The following is a 22,789-nucleotide window of genomic DNA, read 5'->3' on the forward strand; positions in this document are numbered from 1 at the left end:
AATCCACCCCCCAGGGATGAATGTCCTTGACCAAATTCCTTGGTCCGTGGTGGTGATCGGCATCTTTGCTTCACCCTCCTTACTGACTGTGTTCGAGAGAGCTCCATCTCTTATTACTTTGACACAAAAGACTTAGCAAGAATCAAGTTCCTCTTGGACTCTTGGTATCTGCCCAGCATATGGGCTTGGTCTGCGGCATTCTTGCTTGCTCAGCAGAACATCCTGTAGGATGTTTGTTTTGGGTTCACTAGAAGTCATTTGGGTCATCTCAGGCCCGAAATGGCTCTAACTGGGCATGAATTACTTTCCACTTCTGTCGTACAGTGGGTAGAACTGAAACAAAAGGATGCCACTCCCTGTGTGTATTTGGTTCCTGGTGGGAGCTGTACTAGGAAGGGGGTTCAGCAGTGGATAAAGGCTAACGTCGCCCCTCGTGGAGCTTACAGACAAATAATAAAAACATAAAATAATTACAGATCAGGAAAATGAAGAGGATGCTGTATCAGAAAATAAGTCCTTGTGAATGATATCAGAGGTCAAGCCATAAAGTTGTAAAGATTCTATAATTAGGAAAACTGGGTTTGCTTTTAACTTTAAAAAAGATACATCTTTAATGATCCCCTGTCTCCCTCTTCATACAGGTCGTCTTAATTCCAGTGAGTAGATTGTGGTCCTCACTGTGGTGGCAACCAACAGGGTTTCTTCTTAACTTTGGCCAGGGAGCCAGGTTCCCCCTGAGTCTGGCATCATCTGTTGATTGCATACATCAGAACCTCCTAAGTGGCTCAAATGCAGATTTCCAGGCCCAGCCCCAGTCAACATAATCAGAACCCATGGATTATGTGGAACCCAGACTCCATGTGTGTGAAAAGAACCCTCAAGTGATTTTGATGCCATCTTAAGGTTGAGAACCCCTGAACCCAACCAGGACTAGAGTCCCTTTGGCCTCTGCCACAACCTGGCCTGCTTTTTGGGCCTCATATCAAAGAAGTCTCTTCCTTTTGTCAGGCATCTGTGGATTTTTCTCCAATGTGCTCAAGCATTCCCTCTCCAAGAATAAATGTTCAGTCTGTGTGCTCTCACCCCATGCCCCTCCCTCTGAAGAACATGGAGGAATTCCGTAGCCACTGGCCCCCACTCATGCTCCAGCACTCACCCTCCTCCTCCCACCTCATCCTCTGATCACAGTTCCAGAAAGGTCACAGGAGCCCCATGATGAGCTCTTCCTCGACCTCCCTGTAGCATCTAACAACCTGGCTGACCCTCCTCCTTTCCTGGTGTCTTTCTTTAATTTTTATTTATTTTGTGGAGATATAATTGACATGTAAATTTAGTTTTAGGTGTACAACATAATGATTCAGTATTTGTATATATTACAAAATGATCATCACAGTAAGTCCAGTTAATATCCTTCAATACATAGAGTTTTTTTTCTTGTGATGAGAACTTTTAATATCTGCTGTTAGCAGTTTTCAAGTAGGCAGTTGCAGTATTGTTAACTATGGTCACCATGCTGTAGATTACATCTCCAGGACTTATTTATTTTATAACTGGAAGTTTGTACTTTTTGACCCCCTTCACTCATTTTGCCCACCATACCTCCTGCCTCTAGCAACCACCAGTCTGTGCTCTGTATCTGTGAGCTTGTTTTGTTTTGTTTTATTTTTGGATTCCACATATGAGATCATATAGTATTTATCTTTCTCTATCTTATTTCACTTAGCATAATGCCCTCAAGGTCCAGCCATGTTAACACAAGATTTCATTCTTCTTAATGGTAGTAGTATTCCATTGTATATATACACCACATTTTCTTTACCCATTCATTCATTCATCAGTGGCCACTTAGGCTGTTTCCATATCTTGGCTGTTGTAAATGATGCTGCAGTGAGCATGGGGTGCAGATATATTTTTGAATTAGTGTTTTCATTTACTTCAAATAAATACCCAGAAGTGGGATTGCTAGGTCATATGGTAGTTCTATTTTTAATTTTTTGAGGAACCTACATACTGTTTTTTTTTAAGATTTTATTTATTTATTTATTTATTTATTTATTTATTTATTAGAGAGAGAGAGTGAGAGAGCGTGCGCGTGCGTGCACACCAGTAGGGGGAGCGGCAGAGGGAGAAGCAGATTCCCCACTGAGCAGCCCAATGCCACTGGATCCCAGGACCCTGAGATCATGACCTGAGCCGAAGGCAGATGCTTAACTGGCTGAGCCCCCAGGCGCCCCCCAAACTGTTGTTCCTAGTGCCCGCACCAACTTACATTCCCTCCAACAGTGCACAGGCATCTAATGGTGGTGTTGACCCTCCTCCTCCATTGGCGATCACTCTTCTCCAGGAAAGGGAGGGCATTTTGTGGTCTTATCTCCTGTTGCTCTTCCCTAGTAGTGTCCTGTACCCCACGCTTCCTGCTACCTCTTGTCTAGCGAAACCTCAAGTGCCCATTTCCAGTTTCCTGCTGGACATCATTTCTGGGTCCAGACAAACCCTGTACTCTACTACAGATTTAAACCTGAATCCAGTCCTGGTCTCAAACAGCTTTGCCTTTTCTGCCATTCCCATGAGAAGGTGCCCCCATAATGACTAAAACATGCATGGTTCAAATTCTAAAGGTCCAAAAGGTATGCAGCAAAATGTAGGTATTCCTCCCCCCCCGGTACCCATGTACCCAGTTCCCCCACTACACACAGGCCACCCCTGTTTCCATCCTCTGGATTCCTCCCTCCCCCCATCTAGCTGCCAAGTTCTGCCACCCTTTCTTTTATAGGCTCCAACACCTGCTTCCTTTTCTGTTTATTCCTACTGAGGCTTGTTAGAAAACAGAGACCAAACTAGAGGCCTCTCCCTTCTAGCCAACCTGTGGCCTTCTTTCAGATCAGTCTTGCACCAGTGCTGACCACCCCTCTCCTCATGCTCTTTAGCCGCCCTCCCCCCACCCCCAAGTTTGCTGAGGGACAACCTTCTGAGCCTGACCGTCAAAGCTTCTCAAAGCTGGTCCTGCCTCATTTCCTATGTCTCTCATGCTTTGCCCCACTTTCCTCATTAATAAGATGGGGGTAATAGTAGTATTGACCTCATACTATTTTTAAAGATTTTATTTTTTTTGTATCTTTCCCATGCATCTTTTGGTAGCTTTTAAATTTTGATATAATTTTAAACACAGGAAAATTGCAAAAATATAAGAAATTTCCATATACCCTTTGCCCGGATTTACCAGTTTTTGCATGTTATGCATTTACCTTATAGTCTCTTATTTTCCCTATGTGTGAGTATGTGAGTCTATATATGTGTGCATATTATACAAACATATGTAATCATATGAAACCATTACATAGATAAACCATTTAAGAGTAAGTTGGTTATAGGGGCGCCTGGGTGGCTCAGTCTGTTGATCTCAGCTCAGGTCTTGACCTCAGGGTCGTGAGTTCAAGCCCCATGTTGGGCTCCACGCTGGGCATGGAGCCTACTTAAAAAAAAAAGTAAGTTGGTTATTACTCTTAAGTTGGACATCGTGTCTCTTTGCCACTAAATACTTCAGTGTTTGTCTATATGTGTGTGTATAAGAAACAAAACGTCCTCTTATATAACCACACTTCATCCAATTTTAATAAGTTTATCTAAAATACTTTGCAGAGTGCCCAGTAGCACGTAGGTGCCAGTCATTGTCAGCTGCGGCTCCTGAGCTCCCTTGATTGGTCCTCTGCGTATGGTCCACCTGGGTTAGTGGCAGCACCCAGACAGGCCCTGCCCTTTGCCATTCTCCCCGTGTGGGCCCGGGTCCCAGCCCCGCCTGTATCCATGGACGCCCCACCTCCCTCACAGGCCACAGGCGATGCCACCTGCTTCACGAGGTCTTCCCTCATCCACCCTCTCCCTCCCTGCTCCTGCCTGGAAGCGATCTACCTTGAGTCAAGTCTCTCCTGGTCAAAAGCAGGAAAAGCCTGTACCAGATGGCTCTGGGAAGAAGCTGCTGCTGGGAGCTGAGATTTCATAAGAATCTAAGGAAGGGAATAGGAGCCCTCACTGCTGGGCAGGTGGGACTGCAGCTGGAGGCCACCAGAGGTTTCTGCTACCTCCCGAAACCTACTAACAGCAGATCTAGAATTTGTTCATAAATTCGCGAACTTTGTTTCCAACCAGTTCTGCCTCTAACTTGCTGTGTAAACTTGGGCAAGCTGCTTAATCTCGTTGAGCCTCAGTTTCCTTGCCTCATACAAATAAGGCTAAAAGAATAGCCAAGATTTTATTGAGCGCTAAGTGCCGCACTGTTTTATATTTATTCACCCAACCGTCTGAGGGAGGTGCTGTAACCCCATCTACAGAGGGGGAAGTTGAGGCATGGAGGGGCTAAGTAATTTGCCTAAGGTCACACAGCTAGAAAGTGGCAAAGCTGGGATTCAGTCTCAGGCTGTCTGGTTCCAGAGCTCCCGCTCTTAGGCTACCCACTTTGAAGGGTTATTGTGAGAATTGCAGCATGGATCCTTCCATGTAAGGCACTTAGCAGACTGCAAGGCCCAGACTCAGTACTCAGAAATGTTAACAGTTAAGACATTATCACAGCCTTAGATGACCCTTATCCTCCTGCATGGCCCCAGCCTGTCTCATAACCCTTCAGCCCAGCAACCACAGTTAACTCAGTGTCCGAAAATTCAGTGCTGATTTGGAAAAATCACAGAGCTGACCTTGAATTGGACTCACCTGGTACCAGAAACTATGATAAGAGTCAGGGATCATGTGGTACCAACCACAGCAGCTGCCATGCCCAGGAGAGTCTGTAGGCAGTTGGCCATCCCTAGGTCATTCTTTCTCAGAACTTCTAAGTCAGTTGTTCTGATTCTGGGGCAATGAGTAGGACTTAGTGGTTCCTGTATCTGAGCACATGTTCGATTCTGGGCCCTGCTCCTGGCCTCACTCCCGTGTGGCAAACTCCCACTCATTAGTGTGATCCCTACCCTCTTGCTGCTGGAAGCGTGGGCTGTGGACCAGCACATCAGCATTGCCTGGGAGCTTGTTAAAAATGCAGAATCTCAGATTCCACCCCAGGCCCACTGAATCAGAAACCATTTTTGGTGGTGGTGGTGTTTTTTTTTTTTTTTTTTTTTAATATGGAATGCTTCTTGAATGTGTGGGTCCTCCTTGCACAGGGGCCATGCTAATCTCTGTATCGTTCCAATTTTAGTATATGTGCTGCCGAAGCAAGCAGCAGAAACTGCATTTTAACAAGATCCCGGTGGTCCATAAGCATGTTGATGTTTGAGTAGCACTGGCTAGACCATTCAATAGGACTTATTACTGCGTAGCCCTGGTTTTTCTGTTTGTTTTAATATTTTGTTTTTGTTCTGTGGCTGACTGCCTCTTACGAAGCTATGATGTTGGGCACACCACGTATTTGTGATATCAATAAACAGCAGATTATTACAACTGGTCATAAACACTGTCCGGGGAAAAGAGTTTCTCAGCCTGTTTCCAGAGCTCCACGTGCAATAAGGGAGTGAAGCTGGATGGGGTGTGAAGGTCAGTTCAAAGGGGATCACACCTGCTGAGAAAAGGCAGGTCTTGAGATTGTAGGGTATTCAGCAGCTGGGCCAGAGCAGATGCGGGCTGTGTGGGAAGTCCCCAGGGTGGCAGAACATGGCCCTTGGGGACATGGGGCAGTTGGAAGGTGGGAATTCTTGGGAGGCTAGTGCCTGTGGCTCTAACACATAATGAGGAGGTGGCCCAGCAGGCACTTGGCAGAGATCACAAAGGCAGGGTTCCAGCCCTTAGAGAACAGTGGCAAGAGCAAGACAAGGAGGTGTAGGGTTATCCCCATAAGCTTCCCAGGCAGGGGCTTGAGCCAGCGAAATAAATGGCGGACTCCCTGGAACTAGCTCTGAGTAGGGAAGAATATTGCCATGAGGCTACCAGCAGAAACAATGCCTACGGTCAAGGCTTAGGCTGGTGGAGGCAGAGTCCCCACATGAGACGCTGGGTCCAAGCCAGGAGGAGCCTGAGTGGGGTGGCACTGGGGTAGCAGAGACCAGGCTCCCGGTGGAGGACCCAGGACAGAAGGGGCAGGGAGCCAGCCGCGGGCTGTAGAGAAAGTCTGTAAGACGTCCATAGACTGCCTTGCCTTTCCTGGCATAAGGTTGGCAAGGAGGTGTGGCCAGATTCCAGAAGGCTTTCCCAGCACCGCTTGCTGGGCCCTGGTTCACCTATGGACAGCCTTTTGGCATAAGTGTGGACCTTGCCCCGACACATTCCTGAGATGATAATGCCCACTGTCATCCCATGGAACACAGTGACAGCCGTCCATGTGAATGGGGCTCCTGACACTCTCCTGGGGTTCATTTCCAGTTTGTTTGATGTTGGTATGTCTGTCTGTGTAAAATGACTGAAGAACGAATCATTAGTGAGCTGTCCAAAGTCCCTTTGGGAACATTCCAGGAAAATAAACCAATATTCCATCAAAGCCACAAATGGCTTTTTTTTTTTTTCCATTCCTTCAAAGCAGGGTTTCTCAGAGTGTGGTCCATAGACTTCCTGCCTTAGACTCCCCCAGGGAGCTCATAAAACAGATTCCTGGGCCCCCACCTGAAAAACACTGAATTACAATCTCAGTGGGGCTTCCAGAATTCTGCATCTTTATTTTATTTTATTTTTATTTATTGGAATCTGCATTTTAGATATGCTACCCAGACGATTCTAATATGCCTTAAACTTGAAACCCTCTCCTCCCTGCCCCAGGAGATGCTCTCCTTGCTTTGCAGGAACCGAGTGTGCGCCCTGCCTGCTGGTGTACCCCCTCCATGCGCTGCTACCCCCAGCTTCAAGGCCTCCTCTTGTGGGAGCCTGCCTTGTCCCAGCTCGGGGAAGGGCCCCTGCTGTGCCCCTTTCTCATATGCATCCACCACGGAGCCATCATCCTTTTCATGTCTGTGTTCTCCACCGAATGGTGTAGTGTCCTGTCAGTCTCCCGGGCCCAGCACCACGTCTTGTACACGATCGGTACTAGCAAATGAGGGGATACCCCCGAAGGCAGCTGAGAGGCAACGGGAAAGTCACAGAATAAAGGGTGATGAATAGATACCTCCTGACTCCTCTCTTGGTCAGTCTGAAGTCCTAGGTCAGGTTTTGGAGCCGGAGGGCAAGCGTTGGACCCAGAGAGAGCCCAGGGCTCTGAGTGGCTGGGAGCACAGCCCACCTGTGTGGGGTTGAGGCATCTCCCGCGGAAGCCCAGCTCTCCGTCTGCCGTTCAGGAAGACCCCTGATGTGGAAGAAAAGACTCAAGGACAGTTTGCCAGCTCCACCCGACCCCACACCCAGGGCCGCTAGAATGCACAAGCCTCCCCCTTGTCAGGAGGCACTAAAGAATAGAGCTATTGGACCGTGGAACTCCCACGAGTCCTTTCCCCCGGAGTTTCCCAGCATCGGCTACCGTGATTTTCTGCGCAAGGTTCCGTATTGCTGTTTGCCAAACCGGTAACTGTTGACCCAACGGGCATCACACAGGCTGTCTTAATCATGTCGGTGAGGAGAGAGCCAGCTGCCTATGGTCTCAGAATGCTGCCCGTCACCTGTCTCTGAGAAACAAGCTGCAGTTCCTTATTCTTCGCTGGAGCACCATGAAACCTGCTTTACAAGCCCAGGGCCCCTCCTCTGAGCTTGCTTATCTGTGTGCGTGTGGTGGGCGGGGAGGTGGGGGTACCCGAGGGGACTCTAGGGTTAGCCCAGACTGCTGTGGCTGCAGGGGACCTCAGCACAGGAGACAGCCTGACCTCTTGATGCGTGAGGTCAGGGTAAGGGCAATGTGCTCTCAATCCAGAGTAGGGTCAGAACCTTCCTTGGTTCTTTGAAGAGAAAGGAGAGGCTGAGTTGTAGGGGCAGGGCAGAGCCTCTGAGGGCTCCGTGCGCAGCCTGCCCTCAGCAAATGCTCCTTGAGTTGATAAAAGGAGAGCGTCCAGTTCTAGTTAATGTGGGCTGTGTCAGAATCCTTCAGGCGTTGGCTGCAATGTCATGGGGGAGTCAGGTATTATAAGATCGTGGGTCATTACTGAGTCTCTTCCGTGCTTTTTTCATAAGGATATTATTTCTGAATCTACTCCCTTTCTCTCTCATCTCCCCAAATTACACTTGATTTGCCTCTAGGAGGAAGGCAATGCTGTGCTCTCATTTGGTCAGGATTTTAGATTCAAAAATAATAAAGTGCTGGGGAAACTTCCAGAGGTTGTGACAGCCGCCATGTACCGAGGAATTTTACGTGCATTTACTGTTTCACTTGCCCTCACTTTCCACAGGAGGCAGCTAAGGCCCGGAGAGATCAGGGGATTTGTCAGGGTCACACAGCAAGTTGGCACGAGGGTTGGGTTTCCATCCAGGGCTCAGTGCTTGTCACTGCCGCATTGTCTTCTGGAGGTCATTGGCTCGCGTTGATGGAACATGGCTAACACTTATTGAGTCCTCCACCGCTTCTCAGAGGGTTTTGTGTATGTGTCCTGATTTGAGAATTAGTTAAGCTCTCGCACTCTCCAGGGTGCAGGGACTGGAATCCAGGCACTGGAGGAAGTTTCTGCCTCCTTCCTAGAGTCCACAGGCAGCCAGAGCCCACAGACCCTCCTCTGCAGGGCAGTGGGGCCGGGAGGTATTGCTCAGCAGTTGGTGGGCAGCGTGGCCAGGGGTTGTGGAAGAGGTGGGGTTGTGATGACCCATGGGGCACATGGTCCCTTGTCAGCTCCCGGGGGCCGCACCCAGGGCCCTCCCCCCGCCACGACCTCCTCTCCTATTTCCCTCTTTGGCCCCTGCCCTCATAGACACTATAGCTGTTTGGAAAAGCGAACACAGAGATCTTTTCAGAAGGAGTCTTGTTCTCCAGTATTCCCAGTATCCTTACTCACTGGAGAGAAAGAGAGAGAGAGAAGCAGGATTGTGTGGGAAGGAGAGGCAATTGTATGGGAACAGTTGAGATGCAATTGCTAATGACTCCTGAAATTTGTCTCCTAAATGTCCTGCTTGCGTGCAGGGGCGCTGCCCGCCTTAGTGAGGGGCCAGGCCACACTGAATGATGTGTTATCAATACAGTACAATAGCCCTCCAACATCATGAAGACCTTGGTGTTAGGAGGAGATGGAGGGGCCTTTTTACACAGCATGATCCAGCTTTTATTGTATAACCCCTGGGCCTACTGGCCCTTTGTTCCTGTTCTCTTTGACAAAGGATTTTTTTTTTTTTTAACTTTCTGATTAGAAACCAGTAGTTTAAGCCTGCTAATCACCTCTTTTGGCTTGGCATGCAAACCAGGGAAAGACCGGAGCACTTAATCTGTTTGCAAGGGCCCTCTCAGTTCCAGAAGTTCAGAAATGTTGTCGCCAACCCCCCCCCCCACTTAAAAAATTATTCAGTGTAATTCCTACTGTAATTACAATAATAAACATTCTGAGGTGTATTACTTTTTAGTTTACTTTTTAAAACATTAGTTTACTTTTTTTTTTTAAGATTTTATTTATTTATTTATTTATTTATTTGAGAGAGAGAAAGAGAAACAGCATGAGAGGGGAGAGGGTCAGAGGGAGAAGCAGGCTCCCTGCTGAGCCGGGAGCCAGATGTGGGACTTGATCCTGGGACTCCGGGATCATGACCTGAGCCAAAGGCAGTCGCTTAACCAACTGAGCCACCCAGGCGCCCAACGTTAGTTTACTTTTTAAAACATTTTATTATTTATTATTTTGGGGGCGCCTGGGTGGCTCAGTTGGTTAAGCATCCACCTTCGGCTCAGGTCATGATCCTGGAGTCTCAGGATCAAGTCCCGCATCAGGCTCCCTGCTCAGCGGGGAGTCTGCTTCTCCCTCTGCCCCTCCCCCGTCTTTCTCTCTCTCTCTCCCTCTTTCTCCCTTTCTGTCTCTCAAATAAATAAATAAAATCTTTAAAAAAAAAAACATGTATTTTTGATTGGGTAAAATATACATAAAATTGACCATGTGAACCATATTAAGCATCCAGCCTGTGGTGTTCAGCACATTCACATTGCTGTGCAACCATCACCACCATCCATCTCCAGAACTCTTTCCATCTTGTAAAACTGAAACTCTGTCCTCATTAAACTCTCAGCTCCTTGTTCACCTCTCCCCTCAGCCCCTGGTGGCCACCGTTCTACTTGCTGTTTCTCCCAGTTTGAGTGCTCGGGGTACCTCATATGAATGGACTCCCACGGTATTTGTCTTCCTGCGACTGGTTTGTTTCGTTCAGCGTAACGCCCTCCAGGTTCATCCACGTTGTCGCGTGTGCAGAATGTCCTTCCTTTTTTAAGGCTGAATAGTATTCCACTGTGTGTACACACCACGTTTTGTGTATCCACTTATCCATTCATGGACACAGTGGTTGCTTTCACTGTTGGATTGTCGTGAATAATGCTGCTCCGAACACGGGTGTACGAATATCTGTTTCCATCCTTGCCTTTAAATCTTTTGGCTTTATTCCCAGAAGTGGAATTTCTGGGTCATAACAGCAATTCCACTTTTAATTTTTTGAGGAGTCCTTGCACTCTTTTCCACTGTGGCTGCACCATTTTACACCCGCAGCGGCAGTGCACTCGGCCTTCCCATTTCCCCACCCCTTCACCCTCACACTTGTTATTTTCTGGGCTTGTGTACAGTAGCCGTCCGAATGCGTGCAAAATGGTATCTCGTGCTTTGAATTTGCATTTCCCTGATGACAAGCAGTGTTGAGCATCTGCACAGGTACTTCTTAAAAAATCTAACTCCTTGGGGCACCTGGGTGGCTCAGTCGGTTAAGCGTCCGCCTTCGGCTCAGGTCATGATCCCAGGGTCCTGGGATCGAGCCCCACATCAGGCTCTCTGCTCAGCGGGATGTCTGCTTCTCCCTGACCTTCTGTCCCTCCCTCTGCTTGTGCTCTCTCTCTTTCTCAAATAAATAAACTCTTTAAAAAGTAAAATAAAAAAATAAACAACTAACTTCTCATGTCCTTTCAAATATAGAGAGTCAGTAAAATGTATGTTCAAGTAGCTGAATGGGTTTAATGCTGCCTGGATTTAATGCCGGCTCCACTCCTTACTGGCTTTGTTACCTGGGTCCGCTGCAAGACCTCTCTGTGCTTCAGTTTCTCATCTGCAAAATGAGATAATACATAAATGGGTCTCACAGGGCTACCGGGAGGACTCAGGGAACTAATACAGTTATGTCCCGCAGAATACTTTCTGTGTGTGGGCTAACTGCTTTACATCCTTACTCTCTGAACAGAGTCGAATCTGCTGCCTTCCATCAGCCAGGGATACTTCTCTGCCAACTCTTTTTCAAGTAGGGGCATTTGAGGTGAGACGGTAGCTAGAATCTGGTGGGTTTTCACACCCCAAGGGTGGGCATGTCAGGGGGAAAGAGAACCGTTGCAGCCTCCGATATCCATCCTGAAACCTGGCAGAATCTGGTTTTGAGAGTGAATGTTTGCAGAGCTGGTAATTGGTAGGGAAATGGGACTAGGTCTGGCAACCTAGTGGAAAGGGAGCTGCTGTGGTCCCTCACCCAGTAGTTTTTACAGCAAATAACCATCTGGATGAGGAATGGCTCCTAATGCCTTAAAGGAAGACAGTTAGCTAAGGGTTTGTATAGCTACCTGTATGACCATAGGACTGCATCCTAAGGGCCTGGGTAACTGTCCTCAGGCCCGCGTTGCCTGTGTCCCCTGTGTCCCCTGTGTCTCAGCATCTGGGCCTCCGTATAGTGCCCCATCTGTAGAGAGATCAGGGTTTGCTTGTCCCTGAGGTAAATTCCAGGCATGTCAGGAGGACCCTGGGGTTACAGGTTCCCCTCTGCTTCCCAGAGCACATCTCTGACTTGGTCCCCTCAGGGGAAGATGTCATGGCAAAGTCATCCTCATTCCTGATCCTTCCCCAAAGCCTAACCCAATTTCCTCAGCCAGACAAGAGGAGCAAACTTGCTGAAGGAAGGGAGAGCTTCCCCTTTCCTGCCCTTCACCTGGTTAACCATCTTTTCCAAGCCCAACTCGAAACATAGTTTCCTCAAGAAATCATTCCCCGACTCCCCAAATGGGGCCAGATTCAGTGTTTACATTCCCTCATAGAGCAGTATTGTTTTCCTTTAAATCAGTTGTTCGATGATAATTAACTAATTAGACCTCATGTGTTTTCTGTTTAATGTCAGCCTAGGACTTTTCTAGACAGCCATTCTCCAAATGTGGTCCCTGGAGGTCCCAGAGATTCTCTCAGGGGGTCTGCAAAGTCAGAACTTCATAATAATACTAAGAAGTTATTTGCCTTTTTTATGTTGTGTTTATCACGAGAGGACAGTGGCGTTTCTAGAGGCTATGTGACATGTAGTTTTGCAACAGGTTGATGCAAATACATCTCTTCGGACTCAGCTGTCTTTCTGTTAAGGTGTACATTAAAGAGTTTTGCAAAAATACAAAGTAATGCGATTCTTCTCACTAATTTTTTTGGAGGGGACTTAGAAAAACATTTAAGTATAAAAACATTTAAATTATAAATTTATACATTAAAATGTTTTTAAATTTATATTAAATTTATAAATTTATAAATATAAAATTATATTTAATTATAAAAATGTTTATGTTAACATGTGGGATTACTGTTGTTATTTTCAAAGAAATTAATAAATATTTTCAAATTTTCTCTGTTTTGATTTCTAATATAGTAAATATTGATAAATAAAACACGCGTGAACAAAACCTCTTTGGTGTTCTCAAGTTTTAAGATAGTGAAGGGGGTCCTAAGACCAGAAAGTTTGAGAACTGCTACCCTAAATGAGAGTCAATAACCTCTTTCTATAAAGAAGTAGATAGAAAATATTTTAGGCTTTGTGGACCATACTACCTGTCTTAACCACTCAAATTTATAGCACAAAGGCAGTCATAGATAATACATAAACAAATAGGCATGGCTGTGTCCCATTGAAAACTTTATTTGCAGAAACAGGCAATACATGAGTTTGGGCTGCAGGCCGTAGTTTGCCAGACCCTGCTCAAGACGATAAGCTGACGGGTCAGGAACGGCATCTAACTTGTTAATTACTTTATCACCAACACCTAGCACTTGCTCTACTTAGTAGATATTCGGCACCTTTGACAGAGTGTTTAGTGGCTGGCAGCACAAGTCAGAATATATGAATAACAATGGCTTAACTTCAAGATTTAACTTTACTTTTTTATCCAATTAAAAAAAGAAATCACAAGACAAGCCAGTCAGGGTTGGAGTGGTAGCTCCACATGGACACCAGGGACCCAGGTTCCTTATGCATCTCTGCTCGACCATTCTTGGCATGTTACTTGTATCACTATACTCACCCATGGCTTGACAAAGCTTAAAAAGCCTCAAGGGAATAAAGCTGATCTGCCAATAAATTAACTGCCCATCATGACAAATCTTTTTTTTTTTTTTTTAAGATTTTCTTTATTTATTTGAGAGAGAGAGCGGCAGAGGGAGAGGGAGAAGCAGGCTCCCCGCTGAGCAGGGAGCCCCATGTAGGGCTTGATCCCAGGACCCTGAGATCACGACGCGAGCTGAAGGCAGACACTTAACCGATTGAGCCACCCAGGTGCCTCACAACAAAATGTTTTTAAAGGAAGAACACAAAATCCAGATTCTCAGCAGCTCAGTATTCACCATGTCCAGCATAGAATAGAAAAGGTATTTAGACATAGGAGGAGAGACGGTAGAGACAGACTCACAGGTGGCAGAGATGGAATTAGCAGAAAAATGACCTTAAAATATTATAGGTATGTTTAAGGATTCAAAGGAAAATAAACCAGTAGAGAAATGGAACCAAATAAAAATTCTGGATGAAAACTGTAGTATCTGAAATGAAAAACCCACTAGATGGATCTAATTGTAGATTGGATATTGTAGGAAAACAGGACACTGAACGCCAAGTCAGGGCAATAGAAACTATCCAAACTAGGCCCAGAGAGAAGAACAGCTGGGGGAGAAAAGGTCAGAACCTTAGCAATCTGTGGGACATTCAGCAGTCTAACAAATGTGTATTTGGATTCTTGAAAGGAGAGAGAGTGAGACAGAAATTGAGGAAGAAAATATATTGGAAGACTTAATGACTGAAAAGTTCCATAGTGATGAAAAATATCAACCCACAGATCCAAGAAGTTCAACAAACCCCACACAGGAGAATCATGTGAAAATTCCCACCTAGATACATCATAACCAAATTGCTGAAAACTAAAGACAAAAGAGAAAACCCTTAAAACCAGGCAGCGAATAAATACGCGTGATGTACAGAACAATGAGCCTTATTACTGTCTTCTCATCAGAAACAAAGCCCCAAAATAATTGAATTATATCTCTACAATGCTAAGCCAGGGGGCTGGGGAACGTCAGTCTACAATGCTGTATCCAACAAAAAAATCCTTTAAAGATGAGGGTCAAATCAAGATATTTTCAGATAAAAGCTGAGAGAAATTCTCACCAGCAGACTTACACAAAAAGAAATGTCAAAAGAAATTCTTCAGGCTGAAAGAAAATGGTATCAGATGGACACTTGGATCTCCATGAGAAATTAAGAGCCCCGGAATTATAAAAGACTTTAACATTTTTCTTCATTTCTTTAAAAGATAATTGCTTAAAGCAAACATAATAGTGTATTGTGGATGATTTCTCTAGAGTAGGAAAAAAGAAACAGACGAGACAAATAGAAAACAACTGGCAAGTTTGTAGACTTTAATCCAGCTATATTAATAATTTGTTAAAAATAAATGGATTAAACAGTCTAGTTAAAAGATAGATACTGTCAGGTTGGGGGGGGGAAAGCAAGACTCAAGTATATAAGCTGCCTCGGAGAGATTCCCTTTAAATATAAATATACAGCTAGGCTAAGAGTAAAAGGATGGGAAAATACTAATCAAAAGAAAACTGGAACGGTTATAATAACAAAACAGGAGTATTATATACCAAAAACAGGAGTATTACCAGATAGAGAGACAGAGCTCTTGTTATAATGGGTCAGTTCCTTCCTCAAAAAGACGTAGTAATCCTGAATGTGTATGCACCTAATAGCTTGAGTTCAAGATTCGTGAGTAAGGGACTGGATCCAGTGGAGCTGGTTTTCCGGCTTTTTGCAAGGGGAAGGATTAATGGAGGCATTTCCTCATTCTAGGCCCGATCTTCTTTGAGTCAGTGATGAGGACAGAGGTGGGCAGAAACAAGCTGAACTCTGCGGCCTCATTCTGTGCTCGGCGTCGTGAGCACTGGTGTCCTTCCCGTGCCTCTCAGAAGGCAGGCCCTGGGGCTCTGTGACAGGAGCCCTTACACATAGCTCCCACAAGGCACTTCACCTCTTCTTGCCACAGAGCATTTTCTGGAATCTGCCACTCTCACATGAAATGCCAGCCAGGATATGGGGCTATAGTTCCTGAGGTTGGAGAGGGCTGGGGTCTTGGAGTGATGGGCATGGTCAGTGTCGGTCACTGGGAACTCCAGGTGTCCCAAGACACAGGATAAGGTAGCCGCGTCTACCCTAAGGCTGACTCCTGCCATTCAGATACTACAAGGGACTGAGTCAGCATCCGGTGGGATAGGGGGAAGGGGTTAAGGGAATTTTTAAGCAATAATGAAAAGTTGGGGTATGCCTCGTTGGCAGAGATCTGCATTGTTTTATGCCGTCCCATTTTCTGACAACCTAGCAATGATTGCTTGCTTGCTTGCTTCCTTTTCAAACTTTTTAAAAAATTCTGGCAAAATCCACATGACAAAATGTACAATCTTAAGCATTTTTAAGTGTCCAGTTCTGTGGTGTTCCACCCATTCACATTGCTGTGCAGCCGTCACCACCATCTATCTCCAGAACTCTTTCCACCTTGCACAACCGAAACTCTGTCCCCATTCAACTCCAACTCATTCACCTCTCCCTTAGCCCCTGGCAACCACCATTCTACTTTATATGAATTTGACTGCAGTAGGTATTTCACATTAAGTAGAATCATACTATTTGTCTTTCTGTGACTGCCTTATTTCAGTCAGCATCATGTCCTCCAGGTTCACACATGGTGTAGCTCATGTCGGAATGTCCTTTTTAAAGGCAGAATAATATTCCATTGTAAGGACACACCACCTCTTGTTTCTCTGTTTATCTGTTGATGGACACTGGGGTTGTTCCCACCTTTCGGTTCTTGCGAATAAGATGCTCCAGTGACCGTGAGGGTAGAGCAGGGATTCCTTTCTGTTTTGTTTTGTTTAAAGGTGATGAGGTGAATGTGGGGATAGAAGTTAGTTGTTCGAGACGCTGACATGACAGCCTTATTTCACACCTGAGACCTAGAACAAAAACACACATCTGAGATTGTTTATCCTTGTAAACCTGCAGTTTTGAGGGGACAGCTATCGAGATTTTCCCGCAGGTGAGGTCTTTAAAGTCTGTCCCACCCATCTGCCAATCCTTTGTCCTTTGTGTCCCCATGGTGACCATCTGAGTTAAGGCATCATTTCTGGCATCGGCTATTGCAACAATCCCTGGCTAACAGGCTAGCCAGACTCGCAAGGTAATTTTCCAGCAATTCACGTTGCAAGTCCTATCAGAATTTTCTTCCGTAGGGCTTTCCAGAATAAATTGCTCTTCTTCTCGGAAACTTCTCATGGTTCTCCAATGCCCAAAATTTCTGAGCTTGACTCAGGGCCCCACTGGCCTTCCTAGGCCCTTCCTCCTCTCCTTCCCTCCATTCCTTCATTTATTGATTGGTTCATTTGTTCACCCTGTATCCTATATTTTGTATTTGTTTCTGACACGCATGTCTAATACGGACTTATTCAAATGATGTGTTAAAGGGCTCAGCACATAGTAAATGCTAGAATGTTTATGATTAAAAGAGTTTTAACTTCTGGGGTCTCATTAGCTCTCCACTGACAGCCTTGTGAGGTAAAGCCTTTCTTACCCAATTGACAAGTTGGGAAATGGAGCTTTCAGAGTGCAGAGAAATAGCTTTGTAATTGGTCCTTGGATCAAATTCAGCATCAGAACCAGGGTGTTCCTCTGGGTGAGATTGTGGCTTTGTGAGACCCTAGGAAGCTGGAGGCAGCAAGAATAAATGCTCAGGGCCTCTGGATGTGTTTCTCTCTCCAAGTAAAGATGAGGCCTTGCTGGGGCTGAATTTGATTGAAGAACAATGAAAGGCTGGTCCTTGTTGATGTTCGCTAACAGAAGCCTAAGTGTAAAATGACGTAGTATAGCAGCAAGTTGTCTGCTTTCCCAACTCTGGAAGGATTCCCTAACGATAATATCAGCTCATGTTGGAAGGAGCATGCTTCTTTCTTTATAGGGAACCCAGAGCAAGGAAAAACCCTTATCAAAATATGTTGCATTCATGCTGACAAAACTTCTGAACGCTTGGCTGGATCAGCCAGGAAGTTGAAGCAAAGTGGGTGGATGTGGACTCCATCCTGCCATGTGCAGCCCAGTGAAGTGCTGAGGCCAAGGACAGAAGTGGGATCAGAAACACCTGCAGAGGGCTAAATGACTTGCTCAGTCACTCAGCTAAGAAGCGCTGAGCTGGGCCTCCCGCATTTGAGGAGTCCAGGTTCACTGATTCTTCTAGTATATCATGCAGCCAGCTTTTAATACACATCTTCCATTTGAAGGCTGTGTAGTACCAGGGGAAGAGTGTGGGCTTAGGCCCCATTTGCAACCTTGACCAAGTTAGCTCAGCCTCAGCGATCTCACCTGCATGTGTGGATAAGAACGCTTGCTTTGGGGCCCCTGGGTGGCTCAGTCTGTTAAGCGTCTGCCTTCGGCGCAGGTCATGATCCCAGGGTCCTGGGATCGAGCCCCACGTTGGGCTCCTTGCTCAGCGGGGAGCCTGCTTCTCCCTCTCTCCCCTGCTCCTGCTCTATCTCTCACTCTCTCTCAAATAAAATCTTTTTTAAAAAAGAGAGAGAATGCTTGCTTCCCTGGGCTGCACTTAAGACTAGTGAGCTAATTGGGTAAAGTGGCCATCAGGTGCCCAGGACAAAGTCAGTTATGAACGGTGCTATTTCCTGGTGAGGCCTTGCTTCATCCACGCTTCCTTCACTTGGTACACACCACCACTGCCCGGGACTTGCCCAGGTGCTCAGGATTCTTGGTGGGTAGCATTTTGGGTGCTATCACTAAAGAAATAGAAGGTTCTGATCGGATGCAAACATCATCCAGGTGCAGTCATCCTTCCTTTCCTGATTCTAGCATTCCCATTGCCCTACACCAGCAATCTTGGGATAGGGATGGGGAATTATTTCATTTCCTTTTCCCCAAAGGTATCTGCATGACCTCAGTGTCTGGTGACTCTTTGCTGGGGCATCTGATACTCGGTCCGCTTAACCAACATCTATCCTGGGCTGGCTGTGCCCATCTCCCACCTCCAGTAAAACAGACATGCCTCGTTGAGAAAATCCCTTCTGTCTGGAGGAACAGGTGGGCCTCAGGATCTTTCCTGCCTGTAAAGTCAGCCTTGCCCTTTGGCTCCCCTCGCAGGGTACCCTTCTCTACCCCCTTGGTAATATCTCAGGAAGAAAGTTCTATCCTAGAGTTTCCAGGAAGCCACTTGATTGCATTATTGACTGATAACCTCATTTACCCTGGAGCAGAAAGACCTGTAGTTTGGAGTTATACTTAGGATAACGTATGCTGGCGTCAAGGCCCAAGTGAAAAATTGAGAAGGCCCGGTTACCGCCAGGCCCAACTCCGACATCACTTACAAGGCTTTGAGGTTTCTTATTTTCTATATTTAAAAAGGGCTCCTTCTTCTTTTGAGACAGAACTTCAAAGGACTCATTCCAGGCCACACTTCCTTTTGGTAAATCTTAACCAGTGTAAATGTTTACTTTTGTGTTGTAAATCCTAGGAGGTAAAGGGAGGAGGAATTTCAGAAGCAGGTGTTCTGCCAGCAAAAGTTAAAACTTAATCTGCTGTTTTGGATGTTTTGGGGAGAGGGGTGGCTGGGGAGGGGAGCATTGATAATTAACGAGCCATGCTAATGAACCTGGAATTAGCAGACTGCCTTTTTGCCACATTGAATGAATTCCTGGACCTTGTGCCCATGGCCCACTGGAAGGGGGGAGAGCTTAGGAAGACCTGCCTTGCTTCCACCCCTTTTGGGAGGCGGGGAGCGGTCAGTGAATGAAAGTGAGAGGAACAGGGCAAAACAATAATTAAAAGGGTAGAAAGATAAAGGGGAAAGTAAAATGACGTAAAACAATATTCATTAAACACTGTGGTTTTAGTTAACACTCTTAAGTTCCTCACATGATTACTGAAAGGAGTCTCCACTCCCCTGCCAACTCCCCCCCCCACCACCACCACCACCAAGCTGAGTCCCCTTCCACCGCATCCACGGACATAATACATTGAACGGGAAGGTCTTGGGGATTGACCTGGGACCTGCACTCGCCACTAAAAAGACTTCTGAGTTTCAATTTGCCGCCTAAGAAACACCCCCTTGGAAGGAACCCTTGAAAAACTGGGGAATTCTGTGCAAGGAGGCCACTTAGGTGTTGTATAACTTGAGCCAAGGCATTCACCTTCTCCAAGACTCAGTTTTCCTATCAATAAAATGGAGCTAACAATTGGTACCTTCCGAATTGTGAGGATGACTTGGGATTGTGTGTGCTCAGTGTAGTTGGTGTTCAGTAACCATTACTATTACCCCTATAGAGCCCACCATATGTATGTGTCATGTGCTGGAGGCGGATGATTTGGTGGGAGCAGATCCTGGGATAATGAAACTAGGACATCCCTTCACCTCCACAGGCACTCATTTCTGGAGGCCCCCCCTTTGCCTTGCTCTTTCCTCTGTTCATCTAGAAGGGGGTGGGGCTGGCGGGGCAGGAGAAAGGGACCTAGAGCATAGAGCAGCATGCAGGGAGGGAGTCTGGGACTGTGGGCAGACAGTGGCCAGGTTAGGGTATACAGGGCTCTGCAGATTAGGAAGAGGAAGATGGGGAAAGAGCTGGGCCTCTTCACCATCCTCACCCCTAAAGCTGATGAATCTTCTAGTGCATCCAGAATCCTCTACAAGCAATCCCTTCCTGCCTCCCCAGAGCCCCAAACTGACCTCAAGACAGTCACTTGTGGGTGACTCACATAGCCTTTCCCAGGTTTGGGATCACCCTCCCACACTGGGGTCATGCTTCACACTGCAGCCTTGCCACTTCCTCGTGTAACCTTGAGTAGGAGAGCAACAAAACCAGAAAACAGCCTGACTGTGTCATGCTGGGAGCTGCTGCGTAGGTAAGTTAAGGGACATCCATACAGTGGAGTGTCATGTAGATAAATAACAAGCATGTGCTAGAGCTACAGGTGCTGATAGGGAAAGAATTCCAAGATACAAAATTAAGCAAATAGCAATCAGAATAGTATGTTCGTGTTAAAAGAAATAGGGTTAAAAATACTTATATATCCATATATATTGGTTTTATGGAGGGGATTGAAGGGATTCTCTATTCCATGGAAACATTAAAATAGCTGCTGGTCCAGGACCACCCTTGGAGAATCACTACTTTAGAACTACTTTGTGTTAACACAGCCCCGCCTTTCCCACTTCACTCAGTGTCCTGCCTGGCTTGTGTTGTGACTTGAGTTTGCAATCCCAAGTCAACTGAGTGTCAGATGAGGGAGATTATGTGTGCATTGTAGTATAATTCATTTTAAGATTAACTTGTATTGTTTTGTTTTGTGTGTTAACATCTTCAAATTGGGGATGCATCTCAGAAATGCTTTTGGCTACGGTCCTTGCCCACACCTGCACAAACTCTGGTGTTCCCGCTAACATAGCCGGTGCTGTGGTCCTGCTGAGTTTCAGCCACAAACCACTTAAGAACGAATGTGGACAGACCTTTGTTCTTTTATCAAAAAAACTTTCTTTAGCATCTTCTGGTAAAATCAGACAGATACCAGAATTTGAACTCAAAGTAATTTTCAGGAGCTTGGAAGAAAATCACAGAGACATTATCAGAGCTAATGTTGCCCCAGCGTTCAGTGGTACAAAGAGTGGCAGCGTGAGGAACGCACAGGTGTCGATGACTCAACACTGAGAAAGGGTTCTGTCTTATCAATACCTTAGCTAATTTATTTTGCTTATATTTTTCTTTCCATATATGGAAAAGAGAGCTGTATAATTAAGTGCATGTCTAAATAAGTCCAAGTGAAAGCTTTTTCAGTATATATGAAGTAAATATTCTAAAGTAAAGAAAGCATTGGGCTATAGTTTATTGGCAGTGTTTTTCTTTCTTCATTTTATAAATCAGAAAACTGTTATGTAGTTGAGGCTTGCTTTCTTAGTTCCGTGGAGTAGAGTATGAGTGTGTATGATCAGCCTGAACGTACATCTGCATGTGTGTATGCATGCTAGGTACGTACACATGCTGGTATGTCTGTGGAAATATCTCTGGAAAGACACACAGGAAATCTTAACGTTCATGTTCCTTTAGGGGCTCACGTCTGTGGGTGAAGAGGGAAAAGGTTTTTGTTGCCTATGTTTGTGGGGTTTTTGTGTTTGTTTTTATTTTTCACTGTATTTTCTCTAATTTTTTTTTTCTTTAAAAAAGTGCAGAAACCTTTAGAGTCTCAGCCTTATCTTGGGCCTCTTGACTTCCAGATCTCAGAGAGTGGGACCCCAGATGTGGGGTAGCCAGGTTTGATTATCCATCTTACCAGGCTGAAAGCCAGCCATCATCTCCATGTTCATGAGACCAAGAACTCCATGAGGCTCGTGGGTGTTCAAAGAAACTACTCACTAGCCTATTAACTATGTTCTTGCCCTCTCCTCTCCCTGTCTCCCTTCTTTCCTTATGTTTTTTGAGCATGTGTCTTGTGTATAATGTCAAACATCTATAGACCCCCCTCTTCTAGAACTGGAGGGGATGTCCATTTTGTAGCAGAGGTGCCTGAAGAATGCGTTATGTCATTACAGTCCTTGACCATCTCTTCAGAGCCTTCAAGTCTGATAATGTGGCCTCGGTGATATGAGCCTCACCGCAGGGCTTCTCCTCTCTGCAGTGATCTTGGTGCAAGGCCAGATGTCGTTTTATCAGGTTCCTAATGATGGGCAGTACCCCTGTGACTTTTGCAACACGGAGAGCCTCCTCTGAAGCAATGTCAGTCTGGAAACACTGAGCTCAGTGCTGGTGTGGCTGTCAGGGCCTTCCAGAAGGAGGCGGACATTTGGAAAAAAGACAGCCAAATCAAGCTCCACCTGCATCATACTACCCTCCCCCCCCCCCCCACCTCCTGTCAGCCCAGGTGCCCAGGTCCATCATTTCGGGGACTTGGACATGCTACTAAAATTCCCTAACTTGTGTGCTTTCTTTTCATCTTACCCTCCCCTCCCACTCCATTCTCCAAGATGATCTTATTACAAAGTTCTTAGGCAGTCTGATCAGTGCCATCCCCCTATGGGAAACATTTGGATGCTCTAACAGGGCCCATAGAACGCTCACATAAGTGTAACCCTGATTTTGCTTCTCCAACCCCATCCTGTCCCCCACCAATAGGTCGGCAAAGGCATTACAGAGCCTTTGCAAATGCTCGTCCCTCTACCTGGAATGTTCTTCCCTCCTCTCTCTACCTGTTTACACCTACTACCCTTCAGCCTTGAGCTCAATCGTCACTTACTCTAGAAAGCCTCCTCTAACATTGCTGAGTAGTCAGACCTCCTATGTACAGTCTCATGCCTCTGTGTGCGGCCGCTTCGGAGCGCTGCTCACATTATTTCTGGCTGTCTTCTTCCCTGCCCTGCAAGCTCCCCGCGAGCAAGGACTTGGGCTGTTTTTCCATAAAACTGTATCCC

General features: G+C 46.0%; 1 protein-coding gene and 1 non-coding gene across 6 annotated transcripts in view; one reads left to right on the plus strand and one right to left on the minus strand.

Annotated features, from left to right (window-relative positions):
* Positions 1-22,789, plus strand: part of WWC1 (WW and C2 domain containing 1) — a 145,628-nt gene that overhangs the window by 13,174 nt on the left and 109,665 nt on the right. The gene's annotated exons all lie outside the window — the stretch shown is intronic.
* Positions 5,106-5,205, minus strand: LOC116632556. Its single transcript, XR_004299471.1, has one exon. It is a non-coding gene; the product is annotated as a U6 spliceosomal RNA (small nuclear RNA).

This window comes from Phoca vitulina, unplaced genomic scaffold, assembly GCF_004348235.1.
Source record: "Phoca vitulina isolate PV1807 unplaced genomic scaffold, GSC_HSeal_1.0 scaffold6, whole genome shotgun sequence".
NCBI classification, from domain to species: domain Eukaryota; kingdom Metazoa; phylum Chordata; class Mammalia; order Carnivora; family Phocidae; genus Phoca; species Phoca vitulina.